At 43.7% G+C, this 24,576-nt stretch overlaps 1 long non-coding RNA gene across 1 annotated transcript in view; it reads left to right on the forward strand.

The window, feature by feature from the left end:
• The first annotated feature begins 20,099 nt into the window (after window positions 1–20,099).
• The window catches only part of LOC309367429, a 320,714-nt gene continuing 316,237 nt past the window's right edge, over window positions 20,100–24,576 (forward strand). The window contains exon 1 of the long non-coding RNA XR_014167165.1: window positions 20,100–20,278. This is a non-coding gene — a long non-coding RNA (uncharacterized lncRNA). The remainder of the gene's footprint in view (window positions 20,279–24,576) is intronic.

Consider the following 24,576-nt stretch of genomic DNA (forward strand, 5'->3'; position numbering starts at 1 on the left):
CCAGAACAGATATCAGAGAATGATGCTGGCTTTCCACTCTGCAAAAATCCCCTCTCTTATTATTAAGCAAAAAGTTTTTTTGAATAATCTTGGTATTTTTCCAACGAGAGTTTTCATGGATTCCAAAATTAGACCCCTCCTATCAGAGGGATTAACCAAGGAGACGGTACAACCCTCCCGCCCTGAACCACAAAAGAGGGCTGAGCTGTACACCCCATGTCTGGGCCAGTCTCATAGTACCCCCACTCCTACAACTAAACACTACGAGTGTGCCAGTAACTCTTTGACACCCCAGGAGGAAAGAGAGCTTATCGCCTCCTTTGGAGAGTTACCAGCGATGGAGCAACAAGAAATTATAAATAGACTGGATTTACTTAAACTTCAGCTCCTAAGGATCGCCTGCAACGGAGTTCCTACGAATGATACCCACTCTAATTTAGCAGTGCCATGCCCAATGGAGGTGGAAACAACAATTCCCCAATACCCAGCATATAAGGTGCCTTCTGCAGTGGATGGGAAGGTCCCACTGCTGGAGGCAGACTCTTCTCCTCCCCTTCACGCTGGTAACTCATCCCTGCTTTTAATAGACTTATCTGTTCCCTCCGTGAATAACCAATCCAAAAATGGAACTCAGGATAACACCCCCCTGGATAAATCGTTGTCCCTTCACCCCTCCATGCCGGACTTGGAATCAACATACATCGAAGACCATCCACGTCCTGAGACGGCAGTGGCCACCTCAGGCCAGGCTTCTGCACCAAAAATCCAACAATCATGTGAGGAAGACACCACAATGCCGAGAGTCACCACAGAGTGGACTGAAGACCCAGCAGGACATATAAACCAAATGATCACAAGTGGATCGGTTAGATCCCCAAAGAGGACGGACCCAGTGGACTTGGCAGGAGCATCTTCAGGGCCTAGTTGGGCCCGACAGCTAAAAACGTCAAATATTATCTCTATTCACAATAGCTCAAGAGGCACACCTGCGCCAAAAGGAGAGAAGTCATCTACCATTAGTCAAAGGAAAATTACTGACTTCTTTAAATTTGACAACCCACCAAGATCAGCGGCCCCCCCTTCTCCATTGTGACTACCCAAACCTCAGTCAAATCTTCCCCCGTTCTCCCTTCTAAGCTGGAATATAGCAGGTTGGAAGGGGAAAAAATCTGACCCGGACTTTGTAAAACTAATAAACTCACACCAAGTAATTCTTTTGCAGGAAACATGGGAAGAGGGGAGAGTAGATATTAATGGTTTTGATGTTACATCATTACCGGCATGCCCGTCTACTAAAGGAGGCCGGCCTAGTGGAGGATTAGTTATAGCAATTTCCTTGAAAATACAGGCAAAACTCACGCTTGTAAACGCTTCCACCTTTGCAATTACAGCCCTGGTTACGGGGAAAAACTTTGAACTTGTTATAACAAATGTTTATCTTCCTCCTGGAGGCAACATTGCAGACTTATACAATAAATGGGGAATCTTGGAGGAACATCTTACTCTTTGTCACTCCAAATACCCCAATATACCCAATGTTATAGCAGGGGATTTCAATGCTCGCATTGCAACCAACTGGGAGTCTTTAATCAAAGCCAAATGGTGGATAAGCCCAGAATTCATTAATGACCTCTCCCTCCATAATCAAAGACTTTCCAAAGACAAAAGGGTAAATGAAGCAGGAACCCTTCTTTACCAATTGGTACTACGTCTAAACCTAGTGATTCTAAACGGGAATTGCCCGCCTGACGTACCGGGTGAGTTTACACACATAAGCTCCTCTGCAAACAGTGTCCTGGATTATATGTTAGTATCTCATGATATATTCCCCAAATTTTCCCATTTTAAAGTTGAAAATATTCAATTGAGCGACCACCTACCGTTGGTCGCCATAATGACTATAGACTGGACCCCAGATGGAGACAGACACCCAACACATCTGATTACGAACTCAGTATTGCAAATCAAAAGTGTCAAATGGTCCGAACTACAGGCCCAAAAATACTCAGCATATTTTCAACAAGGACTAAAACAAGCATATTCAGGCTTAATCGAGGATTGTGATGATTATGACCAAACTCTAAGACTATTCTCGAATTTGTCGGAAGATCTAAGGTCTTTTTTCTCTGTCCCGACGCATAAAATAAACCGAACACAAAGGAAGATAGGTGCATTGTGGTTTAACAGTGCTTGTAAACAGGCTAGACAACTTCTTGGTAACATCTACAAAGAGTATAAAGCCTCCGGGGCAACAGTCTTGCCAAAAGAATATTTCCAAGCAAAATCGGCCTACAAGCAAATTCAAAAGGAAGCCAGACAGGAATGGCAAGCGAATCAATGGCGGGCAATCATAGAAGCCTCATCATCACGGAACTCCAGACAATTTTGGCTCCTTGTAAATAAAAGAACTAAAAAATACCCTTTGACTATTATTCCTGCCCCGGTTTGGGAATCTTACTTAAAAAATTACTTTGCCACAACTGACTGTATTGCTAACACAAGAGATGAATTCCAAGATCAGCTTCCCCTCTGGCCCCCCACCGATCCGGAAGACATCCATGATCTGATCGTTAAACTCAAAACAGGGAAAGCACCTGGGCCAGACCTGATCCCGGCAGAAGCTATAAAATACCACGCGGACTGGTGGGCCAAAGTCCTGGCGACCATCTTCGATGCCGTTAACAACTCTGGAATGATCCCGGAAGTATGGAAGGACGCTGTTATCGTTCCAATCCACAAAAAGGGCTCACCAGATGACCCGGGGAATTACAGAAATATCAGTCTGCTCTCAATAGTGGGGAAACTGTATGCCCGCTTCCTGCTGAGCAGACTTATCCAGTGGTCCGAAGAGAAAAAATTAATTGGGCCCGAACAAGCTGGATTCCGCCCCAAACAGTCAACAATTAATCATATTCTAATTTTACAGCATCTTGCCTGGAAATATTCCACCCCAAAGGGTGGCCAACTCTGTGTGGCATTCATTGACCTAAGGGCAGCATTCGATAGTATCCCCAGGAACATCCTCTGGGAAAAACTCACCCGCTGGGGCATCGACAGAAGGCTTCTCTGGCTAATAATCAAACTCCATGAGAACTCAGCGGCTAGAGTGAGATTCACCCCAGAGGGTGATCTCACCAATTCAATTCCCATTAACAGAGGTGTCCGACAGGGTTGTATATTGGCTCCATTCCTGTTCAATTTGTTCATAAGCGACATGAGGACTCCCCTAATAGAGGCTCAAGAAAGGATTCATGCACCCCGCCTAGCACTTTATCGCTGCCCTTTGTTACTATATGCGGATGACGCAGTCATCCTTTCCTTTTCTAGAGTAGGTCTCAGAAGGGCCTTGAAAATTTTTGGATCATATTGTAACGCAAATTCCCTTACAATTAATTATGGGAAATCTAAGATACTAGTTTTCTCAAAGAGCCGGAAACTCCATAATTGGAAAATTGATGGGAGAGCCATCGAACAAGTCTATAAATTCCAATATTTGGGAGTTTGGTTACAACATAACCTTAGATGGAAGGCCCATGTAGCCTATGTTACAAATAGAGCCAAAGCTATCTCCTTGGCGATCTTGCGATTCTTCTTCACCGATGGGGCCCTTCATATCCCATCGGCGTTGAAAGTCTTCAAGGCCAAGGTGATTCCGACAATTGCTTATGCCATCTCAATTTGGGGGACTTTTGTCAATCTATCTCACCTAGAGGTTATTCAAAATCAGTTTTTAAGAGGGATATTGAAACTGCCCAACTGTGTAAGTAATACAGCGTTACGCATGGAACTTAACACTGTATCCCTGGAAAACGCTCTGTGGAAGCACATACTTTGTCATTGGTTATCTCTATGGCACAATCTCCCAAACTTGTACTTGATACAATGTATGTGGAGAGATGATTTCCAGAGCCCATGGGTAAAAAAATTACAGCTGAAAATTACAGCATTGGGAATCTCCCCATCCAAATTACTAGAGCAGGACATAGTTCCAGCTAAAAGAACAGTAACCTGTAAACTAGAGGAGATGGACTTGCAGCAGAAAATGGTCTTGGGCAACGGTACCTGCTCACCTCTAAACCTTGGTTTATTACCCCTCTTAAGGCTCCCAAACTATTTGAATTCCTTAACTTCTTCAGCTCATAGATATGCCTTTGTAAAGGCAAGATTCAACACCTTCCCATCAAACGTGCTGAGAAATAGATTCTCCAATGGACAGATATCGCTCTTATGTGATTGTAATTGTGGGGCACCGGAATCGTTGCATCACATAATTCTTGATTGTGCTTTTCACTTATCGGCCAGGAGCAAGTTTCTTGCTCAATATCTTAAGGGAATTGCCGATGATACAACTGAAGCCAAACTGAGATATCTATTAAATGATGATGACCCCCTAAGATCACTCATGGTTGCCAGATTCTTGATCAGCGTCCTATCCCTAAAGAAGAGAAACGGACTCTTGTGTGGCTCGGATAATCCCTTTAAACCATGATCTATGTTTTAGGATGTAATTAGGTATTATCACCATTGATGTCTTCTATTAATTTATGAGCAGAGGGCGATGTTTATGTTACAAATTTTGTAATGTATGATGTTGGTCTTTTGTTTTTGTTTTGCTTTGGTTCTTGTCAGTTTTTTGTAAGTTTTGGAGGTTTTAAATTTGGAGGTTCAAGTACATTATGGTGGTATGGGAAACTGTCGTGTGATGGGCCAATGGCCGTAATAAAGATCAATCCAATCCAATCCAATACAGGAATCATAGAGTGGGTGGATTTTCCGCAATTGCAGCTGCTTCCCTAGGTCCAAATGAGACAATTTAGGCATTCTAAATCCCTCACATGATGAGGGATGAGCACACTGGTTCTGCCTTCATGTAGCTAGACCCCACCTCCAGTTTTAATTGTATAGGTTCCTCACATGGCGTAGAACTCTGGTTTTCCAGGGTGCAAAATTGTGCCGGGAGCCTAAACCAGGAGAGCAGATTTCCTGCTTACGAAGCTACCCAGCTCAAAGAGGGCAATGGGGATAGCAGCCCGAGGTTTGTGAGTCGCTGACATCTGTCTTTCTCAAAAGACAATGGAGTGTGCCTCTTGGGGTGATGTCAAACCGCGGGAGAATCACAGTGCCCACTGTGGCTACAGAGACTAGTAACTCATAACTGCTGTCTCTCGCATTGTTTTTGCTGTGTTAGCAGCACCGAAGTCACCTCTCCAAGGCAGTGTGTATGGAGGTCCTGGGCTGCTCAGGCACCAAGACACCTCTCTTGGCCTCACTGATGTGGTCCAAAGGAAAGCAGAGCGATACATTTGACACCAGCTTGGCCGCATGAGTTGCTGGAAGGAGGCAGACTTAAAGGGTTAGTGAAATGGACTGAAGTAGAAGTACAAACAGCACTGTAAAAGGAAATTCGGGATTGTTTTGCCCACCCAACGAATGCTGTGACATGGAATCTTTGGGCCCATCAGAACAAGTCAGAGACTATGGAAGTTATAGTTCAGCAACATTTGAAGACCCACATTTTATACACCCCTGGACTAAAGCTTACCAAACTGCAGCAGCGCCAATGCTGCTGTGGCCTTCATTTGGCCATCCACATGTTGTTGGACTAAAGCTACCACAATCTGTGACCATTGGCTATGCTGTCTTAGGGTGGTGGGAGTTGAGAGTCCAAAACAGCTGGAGGGCAACAGGTTCACTATCCCCCCTATAAGTGTTACATGACGGCACATCTCTTCATGCAGTAGAAGCAAGTGACTGACTAATAAAACCAGAATAAGACCAAAAGGATGAAGAAGAAATTAATTTAAAATAGTTCAAAAACTGCACTGGGCTTGGGTGGAAAGAGGAATATACTACTTATCAACAGGTACAGTGGTACCTCGGGTTAAGTACTTAATTCGTTCCAGAGGTCCGTACTTAACCTGAAACTGTTCTTAACCTGAAGCACCACTTTAGCTAATGGGGCCTCTCGCTGCTGCCGCACCACTGGAGCACAATTTCTGTTCTCATCCTGAAGCAAAGTTCTTAACGTGAAGCACTATTTCTGGGTTAGCAGAGTCTGTAACCTGAAGCGTTTGTAACCTGAAGTGTTTGTAACCCGAGGTACCACTGTATTTGGAAAACTAGCAACAACATATGCAGACATCTAATGTTGCATCTCCTTTTTAGGGAGATCTGTTTCTGGGTAAATCGAAATTGGCTTGATTGAGGACCATGCTAAGACACAAAGGATTGTGTGGGCATTATGGGCAAAAGCAACTCCATATCTCTGGAAAGCTAGTTGTACATTTCAGCAATGCATTTGAGAAGTCTTGTGCAACTTGTCGATTCATTCAGTTCAATTCAGTGGAAATGATCTGTGCTTTCGTCACATAGTGTTCAAATCTCTGGAAACATGCAGAAGGATTTATTGTCTAACCTTAGGAAGAAGTGAGGGAGGTTTGAGATTGTCTCCCCACCCTCTGGCCAACATGCCCTGTGAAGAGGAAGAAATGTGTGATGCAGGCCAGGCAGGCAGATGTACCACCAGGGCCTGATCTAGTCATCTTGTTCCCTTCTCTCACCCACTGCCCAATTTTGCACGGTATATCACTTGTTTTAGTACTTTAAAACTGTCAACTGCCTTGGCAGAATGGCAGTATAGAAACACAATGTATGATGATGATGAGGCAGGGAGCTGCAGTTGAACTTTGTGGATTTCATTAAAGCTCTCCCCCACCCCATAATTTGAACACTGCTTGGGAAAGTTGTCCTGGAGTTGGAAGCAAAATACATTCTCTACAGCTTTATTTTGACACATTTTTTCAAATCATTATGTAGAGCAGTAGTTGAATTCAGGTGAACTGGAAACGCAGTTTCCACATGCTTTGAAATACAAATGAAAACAGACCTTCTCTGGTAGATCCTTCGCCCCTCTTTTTCCTTTCCTTTTGCAGTTTCACAAAATTACCACATAGCTTTGAAGCCTTCTCACCCCCGACCCCGGAACATCAAATGAGTAAGTGGACTTGGGAAATTACCTTGCATCAGAGTCAAGAGAGTTACAGTCCTCTCTCTGTTCTCCTATACTAGTTGATGACTTCTGTTGTATGAGAATGGAAAGCCAGGAGTCGAGGCTCAGAGAACAAAACTGCGGTGGACAATGACACTCTGGCCTCTGCGCTCAATGTGGCACAGCAATTTCAACATCTTTTCCATCTCCCTGCTTCCAAAAGTCAAGAAAATCAGTTTCCCTTCCACAGCTAACAGCCCTCTAATAGCATCTCCCTGCACCATGTAGATAATAAGCTATATACAATTGCCACATTTCCTGCCCACTTATTGTTTCAATCAAGTAGCACAAGTTTAAGGTAAAATGTGTTGTGCTGATGCTACAGTGGCCTATTTGTTCCCTAGTCTCTGAAGGATGCATGACAGTTCTGAAAGTTGGGGAAAAGCGTACTGTTCTATTTTTATTTATTTAAAATGTTTCTGTGCTATCCTCGATCAGATCAGATTCTAGGGCAGTATACAGCAGAGAAGAGAACAAATTGTTTAAAAACTTAATGTCTGGATTACCTTGTGTTCAGAATCACAATAACATACCCTTCAACATTTCTCCAATGAAAATAGGGACACTCAGTGCTATTTTTTCTAGGAAAAGGGTGTCAGAACTCACCGTGAACACCGCCCTCATTCTCTTAGAACGGCAATAACACCCACCTGAGAGGAGCCGGCATTGACTTCTGATGAATTCTGGCTGGAAAAAAGCCCTGGGGACGTCCTATTCCATACCCTCCAACTTTTTTTCTGATATGGACATCCTACCATACCCTCCAACATTTCTTCAATGAAAATAGGGACATCGTAAGGAAAAGTGAGACATTCTGGAATGAAATCAGAAACTGGGATTGTTTCTGTCAATCTGGGACTGTTGCTGGAAAACAGGGAATCTTGGGGGGTCTGCAATAAAAGACAGTGATACAAGTGATTCAGGAATGATACAGGTTAAAACACTGAGCCAATTTTTAAAAGGCCTAGGGGGCAACACAGGGTGCCACAACGATGCCGTAGTGAATTGAGCAGAATGGAAGGCAAGAGGCAGCCATGGTTGTGTGTGTTCAATTTTGGCTTCACACAGAGCGCTGAAATTTGAAAGACCAAAGTCTGCCCCTGCTGTTGGCCTACTATGAAAGGACAACCATGACTGACACAAAGATTTATGGGGAGGTTGCTGTGTGCTCAGGAGTAGCCTCACCAGTGAATAGGCAGGTTCCTATTATGGACCATGCTATATGCCACATCTTTTTAAAAAGTGTGAATGCTTTCTCAAACTCAGATCTCCTAGATCCACCTCTGCTCTTCTATCAGCTGGACTGAACGTCGTTTTCCTACTATGATTCTGGTGTCGAGATGCCTGCTGCACGTAATTTTAGAATAAATGGCTTCTAAAATCCATCTCATTGGAATGCACTAAAAACTTTCCTCCCCTTGATGAAAGTTTTGATGTTGGGATGCATGGGATACATTAAATATAAATACATTCCATTTTTAAACATCAAGTTTGAGGACATTTTTATTTGGCTTTCTGATGTTACTGCTTTATTCTTCCTGCCCCACTTCCCAATATTTTGGGAGCCAAAAACAGGTAGTTAGTGGCTGACTTTGCACGTATGCGTGCCATGTCTATTGGTGACAGGTCTGTTGGGGAGAAGTTGTGACGTTCAGATTTCTTCCAGTGTTTCACCACAGGGAGGAAGAGAATGTTGGGGGTATTGGTCATGCATTTTCAGAAAACTGTCTTCGTGAGTTTCTGCATGTAAGATGAAACTCTGGCTGTGAAGCTGAATTGTTTACACAGGTTTACAAAAATAAGACAGAGAAGTCATGGACACGCGCAGTGCGTTATGTGAGTGTGACTAAGAGAGAGTTTCGGTTTTGATCTGCTGAGAGGATGCAAGCAGATCTGCTGCTGTTGGGTTCCACAGCATTCTCTGTAAATAGCAAATTACAAAGTAATCTGCCTAGAACAATCGTGTGTTGCTCATCAATCAAGACTCAGGGCTGATTTCCTCATGCTTCACTGTGGACTGTATTTCAACTCTGCTTAATGCCTGGTTGGAAGTGTGCCGGGTAAATCTGTTTATAGCAACTTTCATGCCATAAACAGCCACAGAGAAGCTCGTAAAAAGTGTCCTATAAACTAGGAACATTTGTTGTTGTTGTTGTTTAGTCGTTTAGTCGTGTCTGACTCTTCGTGACCCCATGGACTAGAGCACGTCAGGCACTCCTGTCTTCCACTGCCTCCCGCAGTTTGGTCAAACTCATGCTGGTAGCTTTGACAACACTATCCAACCATCTTGTCCTCTGTCGTCCCCTTCTCCTTGTGCCCTCCATCTTTCCCAACATCAGGGTCTTTCCCAGGGAGTCTTCCCAGGGAGTCTTCTCTTCTCATGAGGTGGCCAAAGTATTGGAGCCTCAGCTTCACGATCTGTCCTTCCAGTGAGCACTCAGGGCTGATTTCCTTCAGAATGGATAGGTTTGATCTTCTTGCAGTCCATGGGACTCTCAAGAGTCTCCTCCAGCATCATAATTCCAAAGCATCAATTCTTCGGTGATCAGCCTTCTTTATGGTCCAGCTCTCACTTCCATACATCTGAAGTGAGAGCTGGTGGAAAGGTGGCAATATGATTTTGACAAATTCCACCTGCACTCCCCCACATCTAGGGATGGGGCAGAAAGTCGATTTAGTTCACATTTAAAAGTGACTGTTCCTTATTCGTACTTTCCAAAGCAATATGCAAAGTGAAACATAGTGAAACTCACCCACCCTTTGAAATTCAGAGTTATCTGAATTTTGCAACGCAGTTCTCCAGCTGTGTAATCCATAGAGTAGGGGGAATTGTTTTGCCAAATTGTGTGTAATCAAAATTCACTGGTTATTTTTTCAGGAGCGTATTAAAAATAAATAAATCACAATTTGATGTGGAAATGTGGAGAACGGAGAGTAAGAGTGGAAAAAGGGAAAGCTGAGAAAACCCCGAATTGACAAATTTGCCCATCACTATCCATGTCATATTCCCTGGAAAAGACCCTGATGTTGGGAAAGATTGAGGGCACAAGGAGAAGGGGATGACAGAAGACGAGATGGTTGGACAATGTTCTCAAAGCTACGAACATGAGTTTGACAAAGCTGTGGGAAGCAGTGGAAGACAGGCGTGTCTGGCGTGCTCTGGTCCATGGGGTCACAAAGAGTTGGACATGACTAAACGACTAAACAACAATCATCCTTTCAGGCTGTTCTTGGAGAAACTTAAGATTATATGGCAATGATAACATCCCTTTATCCTCTCGTGGGAGCATCTTGTGAGCAAAGTTCTTCTCATGGGAAATCTGGATCCAAACCTGTATGTATGTGTAGCAGAAAATCTCCAGGAACTCCCTGGTCAAACCCTGGGTAGCACTCTTAAGTTTGCAAAGCTCAGAGAGGTAGTATTTGAAACCTCTGCTACCATCTCAAGACAACCTTCTAAATCTACAGGTGATTGAAAAGCACTTGCCCTGAAATTGCCAAGGTAAAATATGGCTTGCTATATTCCGGTAAGTGACGGCGTAGGAGAATGAGGCTGCTATAGAAACAAGAGGAATCTTATGTTCCAATAGTGTGACAATGGCTGAAGGTCAGGCGCAGACATTTGATGAAAAAGAGCCTGACAGGTAAGTTTCCTTTTAAGTATTAATGACAGAAAAGAGAAGTGGAAAGGATAGCTCACTGCAGATACCTTGCTGGCTAATCACTAAAGTCATTCAGATGATGACTGGGAGGTAGGGCACATTCCTCAACCATCACGACTGCATATGCATGCAAACTCCCTGTTTTAGAAGATATACACTGTTGAGACTGACTGATAATAGAATATATGACTGCTGAACTGCATGTGTAAAAAGAAAAAGAAAAAGCACACAGAAGCTCAAAGAATACAGAAGTAGACTAGGCTTCCTTCCCTGCCCTGTTGAAAAAGGCTATTTCTACTGTGTGTAGTCATATCAGTGCAGCCTTTGAGTCCCAAGTACTCTTAGAATAAAGGACAACTTGTCCTGGCCGTGCATAAGAATGAATTGCTCTTTGCCACTATGACATTCCAGACATCTGAGTTTACAATAATAAATATCTGCTAAGGCGGTTAGTCAATCCAATATTGTGAGGGGATATGTCTTTGGACTGATTAGGAGAACTGTTTGTCAGTGGCATCTCAGAAATTCTGATCTGTGGGCAGAGAAATTGTGGGAAGGGGGCACTAATTTGCCCAGGGGGAGGGAAAAATCTCCAAATCTCCATTTCATGGTAGTGGGACTCATTAGTAGTAGTAGCTGTAGTCCAGTTTCTTCTCTCCTCTTTATTCTTCTATTCTCTTTCCCTGCAGCTACATAAGGCAGTGAAAGCGACTTTTTTGGCAACCTGGCAACCATTTTGTGCACTCTGCAATGTTCCAGATACAACATTGTCCCAGGATGGCCCTGTGTAAATAATAATAATAATAATAATAATAATAATAATAATAATAATATGGCAGCCAACGCTAAAAATGGTGAAGAATATTTTGAGAGAATTTTGCAACGTATGCTTCTTTTTCTAGTGCAGAGTTGAGGAAAAAGAAAAATCTTTGGATTCTCCACCACCACTAAAATAAAGGTTTTCTGGGAAATTTTGACTCAAATCTAACATCTATTTATAAATTATGTAAAATCTAGACACTGAGATATGCCTCTGTTTCTTGTGTTCTTGTTTTTTAGGTGGGAAATGGCCACACGAAAATTCACACAGTTTTCCAATATATCCATTTTTGCCTTGTATATGCATTTTTGTAAGAATCCACGTTTGAACATTAATTTCACCAATGTATGGATTTCAGGCATGCTTTTCCATTATATACATACATTTGTACAGGTTCTTTGGATATAGAACTGTATCACAAAATACAAGGAAGTCCAAATTCTGATTGTGTTGTGCTTTAGGGGCACATTTGGGCCTGCAAAGTGAAAAATTGGTAGAGTCACCATAAAATGCAAATGAAATAAATTTCTCCCTACTCAATTTAGTAGGAGTAACAGAGCAATCATAACCATGTCTACTCAGAAGAAAGTTCTGTTGAATTTAATGGGACTTACTTCCAGGTAAATGAGGGTAGAAATGCAACCTTAGCATACTGGCTTCTTTGGAAATAACCCCCATTGAATTCCATGGAGCTTACAACTGAGTGAAATAAAGTGAATTGCACTGTTATTAACAGAATGCTGTATAGGACTGCAGCCTTCGCCTTCCAAGATATAGTCTTTAACTAGTGCCCCCCTCAGTCTTTGTGAGGTGCTCTTTGAGCTGCCAGATGAATACATTTTATTTCCTGCATATTTTAACATTTTTGCGCTATATAGTGTTTAATAATTTCTGGATTTTCCACGGTGTTTCAGCAACGAGTATGAGACTTGTGGCTGCCGTTGCGATTTCTCTGCTGTTCTTGTGATACTTTTCGTTGTAATTAATTATACGTTTTCAATTTCATTGTTAATAATGTTTGCTGCCCTGGGAACTCTAGTTGTTGAAGGATATACATTTTTAAACAAATCAGTAAATAAATAACAGTGCTGTAGCTAATGTAATGTGATTTCATGGTAGCAACTGAATTAGGCTAAGGTTTTCTTGAACAAGATGGAATAATAATAATAATAAAAAATTCCTAGAATACCTTGACCAGGGTTAAACATTGCCTATTTCTTCTTCTTCTTCTTCTTCTTCTTCTTCTTCTTCTTCTTCTTCTTCTTCTTCTTCTTCCTGTTAGAACTCATATTCTTATGCTGCCCACTTAACCACAATGTTTCTTCCTGACAGAAATCAAAGAAATGTACCTGACATTTGTCATGTGAAGGAGACAGTGGTTCTTCTCTCTGATGAGATGGAGAAGGTGTCAAGGTGACTCCTGACTGCCCAGGGCACAGTAGGCAAATCTGCTTAGTTTCAACATCCATCTCCATGCCCCCCTAACAGGTATTTAGTATAAGGTAAGTGACTGAAGGGTGTGGGAGTCCATAGGCAAGCAAATGGAAAGAAGAAGCCCTTTGGACAGGCATTTTGCATGGCAGGCTCAAATAAATCCACCCTGACAGTGGAAATGCCTAGAGAATGTTTCAGCAGAGATATGCTAGCGGAGAGGCAGTGAGACCCAGAGGTTGCTTTTAAATCACAGCTCAGCGGCGGACAAAGTGTTGATCTGTGTGACTCAACTTTGCTCAGGTTGCATGGTAAATTCTAGCTGTGCGGTGAAGGAGTTGTTAGGCTACCACAGTCAAATATAATTTCATTGTGTAGTGAGGGCGGTGGTGGCGGGGGATCACATTGTTTCACAGTTTGCTAAAAAAAATGGAAGTGTTCCCATAATGCACTTAGTTTAGGCCAGGGGTGCCCAAACTTTATTTTTCTTCCAAAAATTTTTATTCATTTTATAACACAAACAGCACAAACAGGAAAACAAACAATAGAAACAGATTCTTGTATTATCTTTATTTTTTCTAAACATTGTTAGGTGAGCTTCCCCAAGTCCCCCCTATCTGATTTTCATTTTACCTCATCTTTAGCAGCTTACATATATAATAATTTCTAACCATTTTTTTAAATCACACTTACCTTAACCATAAAAATCTTCACATTTTATCACTTGCAAATAATACTATTTTAAAATGCACTATCTTCTACTTCTAACACTACAGCCTAAATCCACTTCCAAAGCTATTCTAAGATTTAAATATTAACATATTTTTTCAAATATTCCTTAAACTTCTTCCAATCTTCTTCCACCATCTCTTTTCTCTGGTCTCAGAGTCTCCTGGTCAGTTCGGCAAGTTCCATATAGTCCATCATCTTCATCTGCCATTCTTCTATATTTGGTAAATCTTGTTTCTTCCAGTTCTTCACTAGCAATATTCTAGCAGCTGTTGTGGCATACAGAAAAAAAGTAACATCCTTTTTGGGGATTTCACCCCCGACTATACCAAGTAAAAAGACTTCAGGTTTTTTAATATATGTGTCTTTCAACACTTTTTTCAGTTCATTATAAATCCTTTCCTGGAAGTCTTTTGCCTTGGGGCACATCCACCACATGTGATAAAAGGTTCCTTCTTTTTCTCTGCATTTTTTTAGGATTGAAGTTGCTGAGCTTTTTTTAGGATTTTACTCCAGGACATATACTGCCACTGGGGCCAGATTAAATTGACCAGTGGGATGGATTGGGCCCCTGAAACAGACTTTGGACATGCCTGATTTAGGCACTGCCCTAATGGGATGCCATCCTATGTGTTATGTATAAAATATTTAAAATTGGGACTGGAGGTTACTAAGTATTTCTCTGCTAACTCGGGGTTTGTCGCACACATGGCTGGCTCACTGTTTAAAGCTTTTAAAGTGGAGCTCAGGGGAGCCCCAGAAAAGGTGCGTCCCTCCCCTCTACTCATATTGAAAGTGTGGATTTTTATGTGTTCAGACTGAGGAAACAGAAAGCAGATGGCGGTCATTCTGCTTGTGTGCCTGTTACCCAAAAGGCAGTTCAGTGGTGACAGAGGGTGGGAAGCAACGGCAAGCCACCCACCATTTTGAATTCCCCACAATGCTCTGCATTTTAGAGATCTTAGTCCCTGTCAGCTGCCCAAGTGCGCTGGGTGAGTTCACCACTCCACTAGGATAACTCATACAGGAGTTCAGAAGATTATATTTTCTCATCCAACAAAGTTGTGGCAGCAGAAATTTCCTTTCCCCCTCCAAAACAAGACACTAACATTTCACAAGCAATCTCTTTCTCTTTTCAAATAAGTTCTGTATTGTATCATTTAATATCCATTCACTTGGGATGCGCAAGTGTATTATTATCTCTAATTTTTAATGTTGGAGTTCAGATTTAATGATGATTAATCCAATTAGGCTGCCTGTTACGGTATTAATAGCTCAGGACTATTTTTAAGTACCTCTCATTTTGACTTCCCTAACTCGTGCTTGGAATGTTTCGATTTTCAAAGGCTACACCAGCTTAGATTACTCCTGTTAGTGTAAAACCAATGTGTAGGAATTAAACATTATTGCTCTGATCGCTGCCATGGTGCATTACAAGAAGAAATAAGCTTCTGTGTACATAAGCCCTTTTTTTTAGATTGGAAACTGGTGCTAAGTTCCAAAAGGCATCCAATTCCTAGGGTTGCATGCACAATCCCTGGATTGGAGGTACTATGAATATGGGTCAAATAAAATACCTGATGAGGTTTTCACTGGCAACATCAAGAACCTGTTTTTTTAATGTTTTTATTAAAGATTTCCTTGGGTTACAAAAGTACATGCATTGTCCCTATTTTCAGTCCATAGTGAATCTGTTTTAGAGGAAAGGGATGTCAGTAACTCTGCTTATCAGAGGCTAGGATTCCCCTATTCACTGTGGCAATATATCTGACCGGCAGATGAAATTGTAATCATCTTCCCTTCAATATGTCATTTGTATAAAACAGAAATCTAAACACAGGTGTTATTATTTAGATGCCAAAATAATTTTGCGTTTCTGAAAAGAGGAACTCCTGTGCAACACCCCCCCCACACACACTTAATGCACTCCCTTGCTTTTGCCATTAGGTGGCGGCGTGGGCTTAGCTGGCTATTTCATCCTTGTGGTTGTCGTTGCTCCAAAGGCTTTGTCAGGGGCCAGATAGAGCTCAAAACAGTTTTATTTCTAGGCTCTCCCTCAAGCTTCACCAGTTTATTCTAGTATTGTATTTACATTGTCTAGTCAATGATGGATTCCCTGAAGTTTTGCAAGGAATCAGCCAATTCTGTTCGTCTCCTTGGAATAGGTGTGGTGTTTCTTTCTAACTCAACGAATGAGCTGTAGATGGAATCTCCAAACAATATTTCCAATACCATTATTAGTTCTGTCAATTAGCGCACCTACCTGCTTAATGGGTACCTTCACAGGGCTTTTTTCCTCGCAGCCTGAACTCACCGGAACTCAGTCCTGGCACCTCTTGGTGGGCGCCATTGCCATTACAAGTGAATAAGGAAGCTATTTGTGATGAGCTCTGGCACCTCTTTTCCTAGAAAAATAGGATTGTACCTTCATTCTATGGATGGTGCTGCCTGAGTCAGACCGTTGGTCCACCTACTTGTTCCCAGCACTGAGCCTCTTGGGCTTGCTGATCGGAAGGTTGGCAGTTTGAACCCCCATGACAGAGTGAGCTCCTGTTGCTCTGTCCCAGTTCCTGCCAACCTAGCAGTTCAAAAGCACGCCAGTGCAAGTAGATTAATAGGTACTGCTGTGACAGGGGAGGTAAACAGCATTTCCATGAGCTCTGGCTTCTGTCACGGTGTCCTGTTGCACCAGAAGCAGTTTAGTCATGCTGGGCACATGACCTGGAAAGCTGTCTGTGGACAAATGCCAGCTCCCTCGGCCTGAAAGCAAGATGAACGCCACAACCCCATAGTCACCTTTGACAGGACTTAACCATCCAGGGGTCCTTTACCTTTTACCTTTACCCAACAACTGTCCTGGAATAACGGGGCATCCCATTATTTGGCAGCCATTTTGGGTGCCATATTCTCGTGCAATTTTGGGATGCAATCTCGTGCAGGTCACATGACTTGTGCAGGAGGGTGGTCCTGGAATATGGCGTCCTTGTTTTCTCTTGCATCGCATTGGAGGGTAGGCTAGCTCAACATTGTCTTCTCATTGACAGGCAGCAACACTTCAGGGTTTCAAACAGGGGACATTTCCAGCTCTTATCTGGGGCATCTGTGGAATGAACCAGGGACTTTCTGAAGGCAAAGGTGATGCACTACCACAGAGCTATGGCCCTTTGCATACTGGTTTGGGTACACGTGTAAGGCTTGTGGTGCAGTGGTTAGAGTGTCGGACTACAACCTGAGAGAACAGGGTTCGAATCACCACTCAGCCACGCAAGTCATTGGGTGACCTTGGGCCAATCACTGGCTCTCTGGCTAACCTACCTCACAAGATTGTTGTAGGGAAGAACATCACCTTGAGCTCCTTGGGGGGATAGGTAGAATATAAACAATAAATAAATAGTGACACAGTTTTTATATGTTGCTCAAGCAACAGATCGAACCAAATTCAGATGAGACTGCAGGGGAAACAACTTAATTTGTTCCACGAAGATTGGTATCCCTTGTAAAAGTTTAACAAGGACGTGGGTAGGCTTAGCCTCCAGCAATTCAGTCAACTTTGTGGCAGGGTTATTTGAAAATACAGAACAGTAGTTTGGGCTTTTAGGAAGCTATCCTGACTATTCCAGGAGTTGAATCTGTGCTGGATCTAGGAATTAAAAAGGGGGGCACAGGTATACAACTTACACTCCCACCACTCATAATATTATAGGAAACTTTAGATTCTCTCCAATGTGAAGCAGAACAGGAAATACCTCAATTCCTATTTCTGTCAGACTCCTGCTAATAATGGATTTGAGAAGTCCATTTACAAGCAGAGCCCTGCTAGAGTTCAGTGAAGAGTTTGCACAAAAGCTGACTCGGCTGGCTTTTACGGCCTCTAGAGACTTCTGCTGACATGAGAATTCCCAGGCTCTGGAGAGTCAGTTAATGTTTGGTCGCTTGGAATCCTTATAGCTGTGCTGAGAAAAGTGAACGAGCCAGGAAGACTAGTTTGATGCATTTTGAATTAAAAGCCGCTCTCGTGTTTTAATTTTTTTTTTAAAAAAAAACCATTTTGTTTCATTAAAACAAGCCTAATAGCCAATTGACAAGAAAGAGGGTTATATAAACACAGCATTATAAAGGGGTTTTGAATGCATGTCTCTTGTGCAATTTTACAAATGCTTTATCAGCCAGGCTGCAGAGTGTTTTATTAAGTTCCAAAAGAATTACTTACAACTTACAAGGGAACTGTTTTATTGTTCCTCAAACGCACTAAAAATGTAACAGATTTGCATGGAAACGTACTTAAAAACCACAATGCAAAAGCTGCAGAGCTTTAAAAAACCCTTCCCTTTCTATATTCTATATGTGTACACCCACACCCACCATGTGGCTTTTCTCCTCAACCACGTTGAGAACCTTTAACCTTTTGTGCTCCTTCACTGATGAGCAAGTGTCATAAGGTCTGGAGGACCTTCGAGGCAAACTTAATTAATTTCAAGATTCATTGAAGGGTTGGGGGATTTCCAGTAAAGTGATTGTGTCACACAAGTCCAGCTGGTTGAACAGCCTTAGGGTGCTCCTAGAGCTCTTGCTGTGGATAGCTTAGGTTCATATGAATAAAACTAAAGATGTAGGAAGGACTTTAGCAAGATGTCTTGGCTGCTCTGCCAGGTATACAGTAAAGAAGAGCAGGAAACAATCAGCAGAGAGGACCAGGTTTCCTTAGATCGGGCCTTTTGGTGGCGCTGGGGTGCGGGTGGCGCTGTGGGTAAAAGCCTCAGCGCCTAGGGCTTGCCGATCGAAAGGTCGGCGGTTCGAATCCCCGCGGCGGGGTGCGCTCCCGTTGCTCGGTCCCAGCGCCTGCCAACCTAGCAGTTCGAAAGCACCCTCGGGTGCAAGTAGATAAATAGGGACCGCTTTCTAGCGGGAAGGTAAATGACATTTCCGTGTGCAGCTCTGGCTCGCCAGAGCAGCGATGTCATGCTGGCCACGTGACCCGGAAGTGTCTTCGGACAGCGCTGGCCCCTGGCCGCTTGAGTGAGATGGGCGCACAACCCCAGAGTCTGGCAAGACTGGCCCGTACGGGCAGGGGTACCTTTACCTTTTAACATTCACAGGGAAAGTCCAAGTCAGAGCCATCTTTCTCATTGGTCTTAGTGGTTCGTTGCGCCAGGGCGCGGCCCCTCAAGAACACGTGGCGCTGTGGGTTAAACCACAGAGCATAGGACTTGCTGATCAGAAGGTTGGCGGTTTGAATCCCCGCTACGGGATGAGCTCCCGTTGCTCGGTCCCTGCTCCTGCCAACCTAGCAGTTTGAAAGCACGTCAAAGTTCAAGTAGATACATAGGTACCGCTCCGGTGGGAAGCTAAACGGCGTTTCCGTGCACTGCTCTGGTTCGCCAGAAGCGGCTTAGTCATGCTGGCCACATGACCCGGAAGCTGTAGGCGGCTCCCTCGGCCAATAAAGCGAGATGAGCGCCGCAACCCCAGAGTCGGTCATGACTGGACCTAATGGTCAGGGGTCCCTTTACCTAACATTCTCACGGAAAGTCCAAGTCAGAGCCGTCTTTCCCATTGGTCTTAGTGGTTCGTTGCGCCAGGGCACGGCCTCTCGGGGGCACCCTAGTGAGTGGGGGAGCTGTGCGGCTTTGCCAGCAGCCTCCCCTTTCCCTGCATGTCCGCCAGCTGCGCCCTGCCAACTATATGGCTGGCGGGCATGCAGCTTCCTTCCCAAACCTCTGCACCCGCTAAAGATGGCCCTACTCCTGGTCGTCGTTGTCCTCCTCCTGCTTCCTGGCGAAAGGCGGTGCGCAGCCTTCCCTGGCTGCCTTCTCAGGCGTGCTGACACTGGAGAGCATGTCTGCCAGCATGTTTTCCTGCTTGATCATCGCCCCCACGCAAGGGATCAGGGCGGTAGGGGAGGCAGAGGACATTTTCCATTGCCCCTCCCTTGTTTTGGGGTTGCCAGATGGGGGGCACTGGAGGGATTTTTGCACCACGGCGCCAGATATGCTTAAGGCGGCCCTGGTCCAAGTCCATGTCAAACTTTGGCTTTGGCCCTATATACCTGAAGGAGCGTCTCCACAGCATTGTTCAGCCCAGACACTGAGCTCCAGCTCTGTGGGCCTTCTGGTGGTTTCCTCACTGCAAGAATGAGGTTACAGGGAACCAGGCAGAGGGCCTTTTCGGTAGTTGCGCCTGCCCTGTGGAATGCCCTCCCATCAGATGTCAAGGAAATAAACAACTATCAGACTTGTAGAAGACATCTGAAGGCAGCTCTGTTCAGGAAAGTTTTTAATGTTTGTTGTTTTATTGTGTTTTTAATATTCTGTTGAGAGCTTACCCAGAGTGGCTGGGGAAACCCAGTCAGATGGGTGGCATATAAATAATAAAATCATTACAATTACAGTGGTACCTCGGGTTAAGTACTTAATTCGTTCTGGAAGTCTGTTCTTAACCTGAAACTGTTCTTAACCTGAAGCACCACTTTAGCTAATGGGTCCTCCTGTTGCTGCCGTGCCACTGGAGCACAATTTCTGTTCTCATCCTGAAGCAAAGTTCTTAACCCGAGGTAATATTTCTGGGTTAGCGGAGTCTGTAACCTGAAGCGTATGTAAGTAGCACTGTTTTATTAATGTCCTGCAATTAAGTTATGCATCAGAATAACTGTCTGCACATGAAAGGCATAGTGTAAAATAAATCTGCTCTTACACTTTCTAAACAAGGTAGGAAGGAACTCTAACTCTCTGGCTCAGGGAGCCCATTTTGATTCTTGGCTGGAATGTGTCCTTCCACTGTGACTAATGCCTCTTACTTGCCTGGATGAGGGATGGAGAAATGTGCATGTATAGAAATCACTGACTTTTAATTGGCTAGAATGCAGCCTATTGCAAGTAGTCAAATATTATAGGAATATAATGTTCCTCTCTCTGCTTTTGCCTCATATCCCACCTTCACAGGATGTGGCTCCCAGAAGGTTGCTCACAAGGGAATGTGGCCCTCAGGCTGGAAAAAAATCCCTCCAGATACTAATGGGTGTGGATACCAGAGGTGGATTTAGGGAAGCGCTACCAGTTCAGTTGCACTGGGTGCAGAGCCCCAGGGCCACTGCAGAGGATGCCAGAACTAAGATTTAGAATAGAACACAAGAGGTAAGGTAAAGGTAAAGGGACCATTAGGTCCACTTGTGGCCGACTCTGGGGTTGCGGCACTCATCTCGCTTTATTGGCTGAGGGAGCCGGTGTACAGCTTCCGGGTCATGTGGCCAGCATGACTAAGCCGCTTCTGGTGAACCAGAGCAGCGCACAGAAACGCTGTTTACCTTCCCGCCAGAGTGGTACCTATTTATTTACTTGCACTTTGACGTGCTTTCGAACTGCTAGGTTGGCAGGAGCAGGGACCGAGCAACAGGAGCTCACCCCGTCGTGGGGATTTGAACCGCCAACCTTCTGATCGGCAAGTCCTAGGCTCTGTGGTTTAGAATAGAGCACAAGAGGTAAGGGCACCAAATTTTGGCATCATACAGGATGCCACTGAAATTTGAGACTCCAAGGTCTGCCCCTGTGGAAAGTTCTAATAATCATTGCTATTAAATAACATTTTGTGCATGTATAAATACATCTAGGGCCTCTTCCCAGTTCTTTTGTTTGCCAGGAAGCAAATAATTGGAGCCTTGTTTTGAAAGCACCTTGGAAACGTTAATGTTATTAGTATGACTACAAAAAAAAAATAATCCTGATTTTTCAGCTGCAAAGTTGAAACTGCCTTATCAGCCATGGCCTTTCCCCACAATAGCCTTGTAATTTCAAATTTCATGCATGTTTCCCACTCGCCCTGTACACATTATGTCTCAATAAACTCTTTGACCCATTATTCTTCAAACAAACAAAGGAAAAAGCGTGATGCCAGTGCTGATGGCGATAAGAGGAAAAGCTCACGTGCGAAAGCTGAAGCTGCAGGTGATACAAATACATAAACTAAAAATGGAGAGAAAATTCCTAACAATGAATCTCTAACCCATATATTATCCAAACCTTAAAAAACAAAAACAACAACCAGAAGAACAGGAACATGGCAGCAAAGCTCTAATCTAATGGATACGTCATTGTAAATTTGAAGAAGCTGGTCAATGTTAACATTTCATCCTAACTTTGACTGATTAGGAGTCAATGGGAAAGGTCAGCAATGCTGACATTTATTTGTTTATTATACTTACACCTAGTTCTTCCTCAGGAGATCAGAGCAGCTTAAAAATGTTTCTGAGGTAATCTTTTGTCCAGGGAGTTCCAGGGTCACACACCTTCACCATCACCAGTAGACCTGTATTGCTTGTCAACAAGCAATTTCCCAAAACCATTTGCCAACAAATCTGATGAACTGCAATGTGCTTGGGTTAATAACCACATCCCAGTCTTCTCTGCACCTTTCGTCAGTAAATAGCAAAAGTTCCCATTGTATATGAAGCCTTGCAGCCTATCATTTCTAGAATTTACAGGTAAACCCGGAGGTCAGCAAAATTGCTTTGGGCTGATGACCAAACATCATCTTCATGTCTATTATTTACCACGAAGTGGCATTTTACTATAATATATCAAGTACTTTATCATCTTATCTGAAGATAGCTGCTAGAGGAGGAGCAACTCATATGAAAAATAAGAGAAGTAGCTACCAGCAGAGGACAAAACCTTTCTCAGCAGCTGTGGGATATATAAGTGAGCACAGAAGAGGCACAGCCACCTTAGAAAGGAGCAAAGTGACTGAGAAGAACCTCAAGGATGATGACATCAGCATGGCCAAAGACGTGAAATTACACCTACTAGGGACTGGGGAATCTGGAAAAAAGCACAGCTGTGAAGCAGAAGAAACAAACCAGAGCTTTCTGACAGTAAGAGCTGTTCTGCAGTAGAATGGACTCCCTTGGGAGATTGTGGATTCTCCTTCATTGAAGGTTTTAAAGCAGAGGTTGGGTGGCTATCTGTCATGGGTGCTTTAGTTGAGATTTCTGCATTGCAGAGGGTTGGACTAGATGACCCTCTGGGTTCCTTCCAACTTTACAATTCTATATTACATCATTTTGGCTGAACTGATGAAGTGCACTTAGTACTTTCCCAGCACACCTGGGTTGGGAGAAACATACAGGAGGGACTCACCAGGGCCAGCTCCAAAATGTTGTGGTCTGAGGTATAGGGCAATATGGTGCCCCTTTCCCATAAATGAGGGTTCTTTTATTGAGTGTTTGTTTCAATGTTTTGATGAATTGGTTATTGGTTTTGTACCACTGAACCACTTAGAAGCAACTTAGAAGCCAAATGAATTGGACTCCAACTTCCATCATCCTCAGCGAGCAGGGTCAATAATCAGAAGTGATGGGAGTTGTAGTTCAAAAACATCTGGAAGACACCAGGTTGGGAAGGCTGGCTAGGTCACTAACTGCACAGTCCTGGACATACTTGCAGACAGGCTCAGCCTCCTTCACCGCTGGGCTGGCCTGGCCTCACACGTTTGCCAGCCGTAGGAAGAGAATTCCCCATGGTCAGTGGGATCTTGAGGCGGTCTTCCCCCCAAAAGATGTATTTTCAAATGGGCCAATCAGTGGTCTCTCCTGGAGAGCAGTACCTGTCTGGTTGGCTGGCCATTGGCTGATGCCTTGTTTGGCTGGGCAGCAAGGCTTAAATGGCTGGCTGCAAGTGGCTTTCACAATGCAGTCAGGTAGGAGACTGGAATCGATAAACTTCCAATGTCTGAGCCAAAGCTCTGCCTACAGCTGTAGTCAATAAAGTGGTGTCCATTTTTAATTCAGATTGTTGTCTGCCTGACATTGTACTGTCACACCTCACCATAGTATTAGGCTGGGTTGGGGGCACTGGGACTGGAACCAAAGATGAAGTGGGGGAATATACTTTTATGAATATTTACCTGAAGCAAATGGTGCTGGAGGAGACTCTTGAGAGTCCCATGGACTGCAAGAAGATCAAACCTCTCCATTCTGAAGGAAATCAGCCCTGAGTGCTCACTGGAAGGACAGATCGTGAAGCTGACGCTCCAATACTTGGGCCACCTCATGAGAAGAGAAGACTCCCTGGAAAAGACCCTGATGTTGAGAAAGATGGAGGGCACAAGGAGAAGGGGACGAGAGAGGACGAGATGGTTGGATAGTGTTCTCGAAGCTACAAACATGAGCCTGACCAAACTGCGGGAGGCAGTGGAAGACAGGAGTGCCTGGCGTGCTCTGGTCCATGGGGTCATGAAGAGTCCGACACGACTAAACGACTAAACAACAACAACAACAACATGTCATTTTAGTCCCATAGAGTATTTTAAAATGGCAGTCTAACAGTGCAACCCTGTCTTTGTCTACTCAGAGGTAAGGCCCTTGGAGCTGGTTGGGTTGTGTTCCCAGGCAAGTGTGTTTGGAGCTATTGGCTGAATGTGCCTTTTCCAGCAGGGAGAAACTGCAGGATTAGTTCCATTTAGAATCTTGCTCTGTTTCGTTGAGTGCTAATTTTCAAGTGAAGCATCTCACAGTATGGTTATAAGCTTTCCATCTGCAGAATAACCCCTGCAATAAAAAAATCAATACACACACACAATGGGAAAATCAGGTTGTTCCTGCCCATAGGTATATGCTGCATTGTGCTTTAAACAACTGTAGATTTGCTTTGATTCCGATAGAATAGATTATCGGCAGGACTCCGTGTGTATTTATGCACATGGGTTCGACTAGTTCTTTCATCTATCACAGTTTCCTGTTTTTAAATATCCAGCTTTAAAATCTAAATCCCTGCTGCCCCGCATAGCTAGAATGATGCTTTGTATACCAATGAAGAGTAGATTAAAATTGCATCTCTGCCAATGGGTCCCAGCACACCCGTTCGCACACAGGGAGAGGACAGGGTATCTGATTGCCG

This window comes from Podarcis melisellensis, assembly GCF_964234715.1.
Source record: "Podarcis melisellensis genome assembly, chromosome: 3".
In the NCBI taxonomy this organism is placed as follows: Eukaryota; Metazoa; Chordata; class Lepidosauria; order Squamata; family Lacertidae; genus Podarcis; species Podarcis melisellensis.